The sequence below is a fragment of the Cyprinodon tularosa genome, unplaced genomic scaffold, assembly GCF_016077235.1.
Source record: "Cyprinodon tularosa strain WSP-4 unplaced genomic scaffold, ASM1607723v1 ctg346, whole genome shotgun sequence".
Lineage (NCBI taxonomy): Eukaryota > Metazoa > Chordata > Actinopteri > Cyprinodontiformes > Cyprinodontidae > Cyprinodon > Cyprinodon tularosa.
Window position 1 is genome coordinate 724,527 of NW_024039059.1, and position 7,866 is coordinate 732,392.

Genomic DNA, 7,866 nt, shown 5'->3' on the forward strand with positions numbered 1-7,866 from the left:
ACTACTGTATAAATTAACATTTTGCGTCACAACAGTTTCAGTTTTAAGAGGAGGAACCATCCCGTCTTGTGAAATGGTGGCTGAAAGTTAGGGGTTTGAACATATCACTATCAATGAATAAACCAGATTTATGAACATTCATGTTTCTCTACCTGAGATCTTAGCTGGTTTCTTTGATTTTGTTTGTGTTTGACGTGCCGTCCAAACATAAACCCAAAGCTGTGCCTTCATGTAACTTAGATATGTGTCAAATTAACCGATAAGATGTTAAAAAAGCTGTGAAAAGTGTGAAGGTGTCTTTAAACCTACTCAAATAGAGCAAGCAATTTACATATTATTCCTATGTAAAAGGGTTTAGAAGTGAATTAATGGTCAGTGATGGGAAAATTCTGTTTAAAACATTCCGAATAGTGTGGTTTTGGCAAACAGAATGAAGCAAAAATGAAAATAGCATGTTAGAAACGCAAACAGCAAAGCAAAATTTCACAAGGGTTCAATAACCTGAAAGTTTGTCTTTTTTGTCGCATTAACCAGTCGAAGACTAGATCTGGTTAAGATGTACAGTAAGTGAAGGAGCAACAGGTACTGATAGTGGGTTCTGGTCCGACTGAAAAGGCGCTGGAAGCCACCGTCTTCCGGCTGCTGCTCCTGTAGCAGGTGATGATACTCACTGAACTAGAGCAATCTCTAGGACCCAAGGATCCCAAAACCATTGTTCAGCTTTCCACAGCAGGCTGAGAAAATCACTAAAATGGAATTCCTGCTATGTTAAGTTGAACACACAAGCCAAACTGACAAGCAGACGCAGTATCCTTGTATTTAATGACGCTGTTAATCAAGCTGGAAAAAGAATTTGCTGAAGTCGTCTGTGCAAATTCTTTCCAATACAGAGAGAAATGAAATGCCAATACATAACTATATAGAATTTGGTTTTATTATTTATTTGCATTATCTTTTTTTAAAAGTGGATTGGAGCAACATTTAGAAAAGTCTTTAATAAAATTCTAAGACACAAGGAGCCAGAAATATGGCAGCCAAAAATGCTGGTGAAGATTCTCAATCATCCAAGTCATAGTCATTCCAAAAAAGTAAAAAAAAAAAAACAATCAACTGGACTTGTTTTTCAACTTTGAAGACAGCTTAACAGACAGAAAGCAAGACACTACCACCTGTGTTTTGCAGCTGATATGTTGTTTTCCATTTTAAACCCTTTTTTTTTGCCACAAAACTGTTCTCCTGGTAACACTTGGCTTGTCTAGAACATGGAAGTCCAGTTTAGCTTCATGTTGTTGATCTCAGAGCAGAGGCTTTTTCTTCCTTGGATGTTGTTGTCAGGTCAATGTTGATGCTAGACTTGTTTCATGAAGGTGTTTTAGCAGTTTCCAGGTGATAAAAGACTTTACCCTTATTGCTCCATGGGTTCTTCAACATCACAGTCTTTTATTTTATTTTTATTTTACAAGTCACATTAGACTAATGGCACTTCAACACACTGGGGGATTTTTCTGGTGAACAATGAACAACTCCAGGATGGTGTCACAGCCAAACAGGAACAGACAAAGGCAAAGCTACTATGAGAAAAAGCAGAGAGAGCAGAACGTTAGAGATTGAACTTACAGATTCTGCAGAGTGGGAGAATAGAGACAGAATGAAGCAGAAAGATGACAAATGTGTCCTTATGTTCTCCAGAAGTCTAAACCTATAGCAGCATAACTATAGAGATAGCTCACAATAACCTGAGCCCATCTAACTACACTGCCTGGCCAAAAAAATAGTCGCCACCTGGACTCAACTAAGCAAATGGGTACGAGCCTCCTATTGGATAATTACTGCATGGGCGATTATTTTTCAGCTGGCAAAAAGTTATTTAACCCCAACTGGTGCAATGACTTGCTTCTCATTTCCTAAACAACCATGTTGAAAGACACATCCCTTGGTCATGGAAAAGATGTGAGTCTGTTTGAGAAGGGTCAAATCATTGGCATGCATCAAGCAGAGAAAACATCTAAAGAGATTGCAGAAACTACTAAAATCGGGTTAAGAACTGTCCAATGCATTATTAAAAACTGGAAGGATAGTGGGAACCCATCATCTTCAAGGAAGAAATGTGGCCGGTAAAAAATCCTGAATGATCGTGATCGGCGATCACTTAAACGTGTGGTGAGATCAAATCGAAGAAAAACAACAGTAGAACTCAGGTCTATGTTTAATACTGAAAGTAAGAGCATTTCCACACGCACAATGAGGAGGGAACTCAAGGGATTGGGACTGAACAGCTGTGTAGCCCTAAGAAAACCACTATCAGTGAGGCTAACCGGAAAAAAAAGGCTTCAATTTGCTAAGGAGCATAAAGATTGGACTGTGGAGCAATGGAAGAAGGTCATGTGGTCTGATGAGTCCAGATTTACCCTGTTCCAGAGTGATGGGCCAATCAGGGTAAGAAGAGAGGCAGGTGAAGTGATGCACCCACCATGCCTAGTGCCTACTGTACAAGCCTGTGGGGGCGGTGTTATGATCTGGGGTTGCTGCAGTTGGTCAGGTCTAGGTTCAGCAACAGTATGTGCTCAAAGAATGAGGTCAACTGACTACCTGAATATACTGAATGGCCAGGTTATTCCATCAATGGACTTTTTCTTCCCTGATGGCACAGGCATATTCCAAGATGATAATGCCAGGATTCATCGGGCTCAAATTGTGAAAGACTGGTTCAGGGAGCATGACATCATTTTCACACATGGATTGGCCACAGCAGAGTCCGCACCTCAACCCCATTGAGGATCTTTGGGATGTGCTAGAGAGGGCTTTGCGCAGCGGTCAGACTCTACCATCATCAATGCAAGATCTTGGTGAAAAATGAACGCAACACTGGATGGAAATAAATCTTTTGACATTGCAGAAGCTTATCGAAACAATGCCACAGCGAATGTGTGTCGTAATCAAAGCTAAAGGCGATCCAACAAAGTATTAGACTGAATTACCTTTTTTTTTTTTTGGTGGCGACTTTTTTTTTGGCCAGGCAGTGTATGAGCTTATCTGTTTTGTAAGGTTAAGTCAACTTTCAGGATAAGGTCATCCAATTAAAACTGTTTATCTCTATGACCATTATGACCCGTAAGGACTTCATGAATCCCTGTTGTAGGCAAATGTGTTTTTGTAGAGTGATGGGCAAATTGACCTATCACTCTTTTTTTGACAAAAGGACAAAAGATCCTTCTTCAAGTCTGAACGTCATCGTCATTGTTGAGCAGAGCAGTAAGAGCAGAGATTGAGAGCGCGAGAATAATCAATGGCAAGCGCTACGTTGTGGCTAGCTTGCTTTTTCAATGCATCCTTTTGCTGAAAAGAAGCAAATCAGACGACCATCTCCAGAATAAGATTCGAAAGAAAACAATTTCAAAAAGTGGAGAGGCATTTTAAGGCACACTCAAGCGCATCAAGACGCATGCCAGGAACTATACCCGACAAGATCACCTGGCTGCTTTGGCACTGATGTGCGAGCCAATCCCTTCAACGTTTGGATTTTTCCCAAAGGTATTTATTGTCCTTGGTGATGACTTTCAATGTCTTTTCCAACATTATCAGCTGGTCCTTTATGACAATAACCTTATTATATTGCAGAATCTGGCTTTGGAGAGTATGTATATTTAATCACTTATGTAACCTCAATCATATTCATTGTTTTGGTGGTAATGTTGATAAGGTGTTTTGTTGATTAAGGATTTACAATTTTTATTTTTTATTTTTTTTGCCACTTTGCCACAAATGAAGGCCTGAGTTAACAGTACACCACTGCTATATAGTTACTTTAACTACCGTAATGACTTACTTTGATTGTACAGCAACCGATTTACTAACTTTGTTATTTTGGGGGGAAATAACTATAACTAGTTGCCATTTTTTAGGTAAGGTTCCCAACACTGTTGATGACATAATTTAGCAATAAAAAAACAAATCTAGAATTTATGTGTTCCAATCAGTCAGTTGTCAGTTTTCTGAAAAGCTTAACATTGTCTTGGCCGAATTACACATATAACACAAGTCCTATAACTTTTTATATTAACTATACATTTAATGATTAGCACATCATCTGAGTCTAAACTTTCATTTGAAAGTCCTTTCAGATTTGGGGGTTATTTTTTTGAGGTCTTAGTATAAGAAGAGCTGTTTTTTTCAAATAATTTTTGCTTCCACTTCAGAGTAACTTACACCAAGAAATATCCTCATGTCTAAAGTTATAATTACCCTATTGAAAGATGTCTTTTTTGAGCTGATTAGAGCTACAACAGGAGCACAAGGATTTGGCAGGTAACCAACCAATTAAATTAAAAAGTCCATTATGAAAACATAAAGAGGAGAGATCCAGACATCCAGGGAGAAGACATTTTTACTTCTCTTTTAGAATGAAACTGACCTTTCTTTATCATTCTGAGCGCTTTTCTACATCTTTTGAAGCTGGCATTCTATCGTACGTATTCAAGCATTTCCAATTATTTATCTTCTTTCTTTGCCGTTTTTTTTTGTCTCATTCTTCAGAGGGACTGAGAGTTTCTAGCAAAGTGGTCATGCTTTCTTTTCATCCTCACCTCTCCCCCATTCTCTCATTTAACACATCTTTTGCATAATATTTGGATTCCCTTCTGCAGCACTTGTCACAGTCAGCAGAGCACAGCAGTGTTCAGATAAAGCTACAGATTCCACAAGCTCACGAACACAGCAGACACCACCTCCTGTTGCCTGTCTGACTATGCGTTCAAATGTCTCAGAGCATCAGATTACCGTGTTTGAACTGTGCTCCACGTGAAAAATCACTGCTCACTTTTATTTTATTTCCCCCCGCCCCTTTCTCTAACTCGCTCTTTTGCCTGGAGGCTTTTTGGCTATTCAATCACTCCAACCACTCTCAACAACAACACTCAGCTCTCCTCCAAGATGTCGCGACACATTATAAACGACAAAGTCACATTGGTTAGAGTCCCACACTGGTGACTCTCAGCTGGAGAGTAAACTGAGATAAAGCTCCTCTTTTTTCATCAAGTGAGGAGAGGAGATTTGAAAAGAGGGGAGACTAGATCGAATGGAAAGCAGGAGGAATGAAAAGAGAGAAAGATTGAAATGGAAGGGTGAAGTGAAAGTTGACTTTGGGTGGTCTCAGAAGGAGATGCGGTTAATACCGTCTGGCTGAGCTTTCGTTCATTGTTTTAGTAATCTAATTTTCAGTTTTCATGAAGCCCCAATAAGTGACGACCAGCAGGGGAAATAAGATGATGGAACAGAATCAGGGCCACAGACAGTCACATCTGCCCCGGCGGCATCCTCTCTGTCAGCGCTGAGGTTAATCCAGAGCTAAACCGTGACTGTGAACTTGGAAAAAAATATTATTTCAATATAGTCAACAATCAACAGACATGTTGCAAAAATGTGAAAACAAATGATTTCATGTTAGTCTCTGTTGTGCTAATGTACAGTACACACTGTCCTTATAATGCAGACTTATTACTGTCAGAGAAAATGTATTTTTCTGCATACTAAAGAGTACAGATTGACCAACAGAAGTGTTTTTTTGTTTTTTGTTTTTTAGGCCATTGGTGATACCAATTATTTTGACATCAGTTTAACTGATTCTTGATATTTGCTGCCGATATTTTTTTTGCACTTTCTGAAAGTAGGTATTAAGATTATCCTTATTGATGATGTGTGGGTCTGTTTTACCCTCGGAATATCTGCCTGTTGTGTGTCAAAACTGATTTTTTCCCCGAGTAGTTCATCTAAATAGGACAGTCCTCTGTCTGAATATCTGTCAGTTATTATCTTCATTATGTACGTGGCAACAAACAATGAGTAACAAATCAAACAAACATTAACAATGGATAGCAACTGGAGGAGGCAGCAATGCATACGCTCCCTGTGATCTTATGGCAGCTTGATGCATTACTGCTGTTGTCCACAAACCTTACTTATTGTGCACACCGTTGTTTACAAGAACCCTTCCAGTTCTCATCAATCTTTAACCCAGTCACACAAACAAATGTCAACAAATATATTGTAATAAGATAAACTAAAATCCATTTTAAATTGCTAAAACTACCAACTTTAAATACCAATTATTCCAAGTCTAGCTGTTTATTCTACTTTATAACAAATTTAAATACCGGGGGGAGTGGCGGCCTAGTGGTTGGCGCATAGGGCTTTGAAGACTGCCACTCTGGGTCCCTGAGCAAGACCCTTAACCCCAACCTAGCCGCACAATGGCAGCTCACTACTCCCCAAGGGGATGGGTTAAATGCAGAGAAGTAATTTCCCTCTGGGATTATTAGAGTATAGAAAAAATAATAATAATAAATAAATAAATTGTTAAATTCTCATCTCTAATAATTTCTACTGTGATTACACTGCATCCCCAGGACACATGCCACTGCACCAATGAATCAGCCAAAGGCATGCACCGATCTTATTGTTTTTTTTTGTATCAGTATCTGTTAGGTTTAAATGATAATAATCCCTTATTGTCCAACAAATAAAGCAACTCAAACACAGTTACTTACTACTGCAGCAGAGGAGAATGGACCAAGATGGAGAATTTACTCTATGTGTGAATGTCTGTGGTCAACCTTGCTGGGACCTCTCTGTCCCCTGCCTTCATTATTGGAACTTAAAGGAGAAGCAGGAGTTTACACATATAAATCAGGGAGTGCAGGTTTATCAATGGTTATCAATCACCTGCAACAGCATAGCTGGATAAAACCAGGCCCTGGGAGAAACATTTGCTCTCCGCGATGAAGTTAAAACAACACAATATTCCTAGCAGGGCAAATGCCTGTAACTTAGTTCAAATAAAATGATGAGATTTACATTTTATCAGCCGTGTTGATAGATCTATCTCTACTAAAGGGTCACATTCTGTAGGTCCCCTGGTGTTGAGTTAATTTGTAAACCTCGTTTAGGTCACAGTTCTTGTTTCATTGTAAATTTGTAAGCATCTAAAAAAGGGAACTCATTAAGAATAGCCTGTTTAGCTGTGTAGACCACCTAAAGTAAGGAAGGGGAGTTAGTTTGGTCATTGTGTCCTAATATATAACAAAAATGCCATACGGTGGATATGAACATGCAGTGAATTAACCAATCATCAATCTCCGTTTTTGTGATGTGTTTCTAAGTGTTTAAAGTGTTCTTTATTAAGCTATTTGCATAAGCGTTAACATTGCTCTTTTAAACAATCCTTGTGGAGATCATTGGTCACATGTTGACAGTTACCAGAGGTTGTATAGAAATGCACATTATAACCCAGATTGAGTTGTTACAAAGGTTATAATCATTTGTTACAAGGTTTCCTGTATTTGTGGTGCGGTGGTCTTGCAGGGGTTAATCATGTGACTTCCTCTGCCTCTCTTTAATCCCATTCCTGTCTGCCTACTTTAAAAAATAATCTCATAAGGCCACTAGAGTCTAAAAAATAAGTTTGAGTTTCCATATATCTACAAGAAAAGATTTGCTTTAAAAAAAAAAAAAAACATTTAATATCGTACACATGTCGGATTTCCATGGAGAGAAGCAGACATCAAGGGATTCAGAAGAACTCTATTTTGTCCACAAACTCTTCAGCAGTCACTGCCAAGTAAGAAAAAGCTATTTTCTAAGACACATTTAAAATTGACTTTCATACCAACAGGCCAGATCAATGAATTCCAGAATAGCACCAAGGAAGTTCCTGTAATACTCGAGGTCTGATTGTAAGTGCTTCACTGGCAGTCGAGGAATAGCAGACCACTGGGGCCAATGAAAATCAAACGTGGTATTAGGAATTCAGCATGAGCTCAAAGTATTTCCACAAGCTCCGACCCCCTGCCTGCTCCACTCCTCAGCATCTCT